This window comes from Gossypium hirsutum, chromosome D08 (assembly GCF_007990345.1).
Source record: "Gossypium hirsutum isolate 1008001.06 chromosome D08, Gossypium_hirsutum_v2.1, whole genome shotgun sequence".
NCBI lineage: Eukaryota > Viridiplantae > Streptophyta > Magnoliopsida > Malvales > Malvaceae > Gossypium > Gossypium hirsutum.
Genome location: NC_053444.1, coordinates 35765492 through 35768213, shown reverse-complemented (window position 1 = coordinate 35768213; position 2722 = coordinate 35765492).

The following is a 2722-nucleotide window of genomic DNA, read 5'->3' as shown; positions in this document are numbered from 1 at the left end:
GAACCAATTGAGACAATTGCTAATCCTGAGTTGACCATTTCGATGGCCACTCCTTCAAATATCAATGATAAGTCAGAATTTTCAACTATGATGGATATAAGGAAATTTATGCATAACCAACAACAGGCTTATTGGAAATATGCAAAATTAAACATGACTACATAAGGAATGTTGTTAAGAATTTCTCTAATAACCTATTTACTTTTATTCCTCAATTTCCAGATCATATCTTCAAGTCATGAATGCAAGATTCAAGGTGAGAAGAGTTCATGAAGTCAAGCGAGAACGAGAAGGAGAAGGAATAAGACAAAAGGGGATGATACGAATTAATAAAATGGGGAATTTTTTTTCTTAGTATTTCTTTGAATACATTTTTTTATTTATTTTGGTAGCATTTTACTTTCACACAATAAACTTGAATAAATTTCAAGTTATGAATAAATTAAGCTGATTCCTTTCCATTATTTTTGTTCTCTAGTAAAAAGCAAAGTAGTGTGGTAATGAGAATGTACATGTCTAGGATTTGATTTTTCGAGGAAAGGCTTGGTACTTAAGTAGTCTTCATGACTCACCTCTCTTTCCTGAGATCCTACCTAGTGAATCGTTCACATTCACTACTTTGTTATTTTGTAGTGAGGATATTGCTTCTTTTAAAAGGGAGGGGTGACGGTCATCTTGCATGATTTTTAAAAAATTTTCAATTTTCACACATAAGTATATTGAAATAAATTAATGCTTAGAGAATTTTTTTTAATAAGTTAGCTCGAATGAAAGTATAATTTTTTATTCTATTTAAGTTTTTTTTAAGTATGTTAGGTTAATCATGATATGATTGTGTTTTCTAAGTCTTTATGGAATTCTAGCCATGAAAATTTACTTTTCCAAAGAATTAGGCATGAATAAAGGTTTTAAGTCTTTAGAATTGTCTTAGTAATTTTCTTAAGGTGAAATCCTAAGAGGCATAAGAATCTGAAAATGATATAGGCACATTTTGCTTGGATCGCTTAAGCCTTTCAAGCTTACCATATTTAAAATTAACCCTTGAAACCTTATTTTAGTTGTATGGCTTACTTTATTTGATTCACCTACATCATAAGCCATCTTACCTTCTTTTCATAAATTTTACAGTATATTTGCACCAATTTTAACTTTACTTGATTTGGTAAAAAGAAATCTTGAGAGAGAAGTCAAAAGAAGGTATATGTTAAAGAAATGAAAAGGTATGATCAAATACCAAGAAATACCATTGAGCATGAGTTCAAAATTAATTTTTGGGGTGTTAACCCAATGAGTAAGGCAGATTGTGATATAGAAGATCCAAGGCAAGTTTAAAATTTAGCCCAAAAAATCACTTCTCTTTATCCCTACCTTAAGCCTAGCCCCATTACAACCCTGCGAAAGATCTATTGGTTTTGATAATTATGTCGACTACATTAGTGGAAAGAAATTTATACGTTCAACCTATGGAGACCTTTATTAAATCTTAGGCTTGTCTTCCTTAATTAAAATAAGAACGAATAATTGAATGGTACGATTTACATATAGTTTGGAAAAGCATGCGAATTATGATTATTGCTAAAATTTTCTTTTACTTAATATAAAATTTTGAAATTATATTTGCATGCAAGCAACTTACTAGCAAGAAGGGTTTGTAGGCATAAATTTGTTAATGCGTGATTATATGAAGAATTGATTTTGCTTAAATATTGTGTAAGATTTCCCTGCCGAAAATTTTGACTTGCATAAAACATTACTCAAGACGAGCAATGGATTAAGCTTGGGGTGTGATAGCTTTAAATTATACAGATTTTTAGGGGACCTTTTAACTTCGAATTTATGCAAATCTTGAGTATTCTGATGGTTAATTATGTGTTTTTAGTACATATTGTGAATCTTGACACAATTAAAGAAAGATTATAATTTTTTAGTAATTAGGTACTAATTTTACAAATTTTTACTTTATGTTGCTGCATTTTGAAAATTTCATAACTTGTGCTACAATTGTTGCAACTTGGTACACTAATTTGTTCAATATTCGAAGCCAGTATGGATGACACATGCACATGAGCTGAATATCAATCAGCATGGGATGGCAAAGCTAAGGCATTGGACTCAAAGAATTTATTTTAACCCATCTTGGAAGTGGGTTGCTGAAAAGAACAAGTTTGCCTTCCACATTGGAGCCCAAACCGTTCATTAAAGGGGAAAGAATCCCAAATTCATAAATGAACAGTCCAACCAACTTTGGAACAATTAATTAAGGATCCTTACATGTGGAAAAAATCACAAATCAGCCCCAGGTAAATCCCATAGTTGTCGTCCAACCCATGCCTTAAATCAAGCTAGAATCATGAAATAATCAACCCCACTTTCCATGAAATATTGTCAGCCATACATGAGAGATTTCTAAGGGATGTTCAAGCTATTTTTAGCAAACTCTCAAGACTTCCCTCATGTAAAAATACCACCTCTCATTCACCTCTCAAATCATCAATCATTCATTCAACACATTCACTTCATTTTCCTTTATCTCTCATGACTAAGCCTTCCATTTCCCTTCATTCTTCTCATCCTCTCTTTGAGAGTTCCCCTAGTAAGAAATTCTTGAGAAAAAGCTCTCTTGGCCGACCACCTTGAGGAGTAATTTGAATCGAAGCAACATCAGAAATCGGAGGAAGCCACAATAGATAATTCTCGAAAAATCACCTAAATCTTCTCAGAA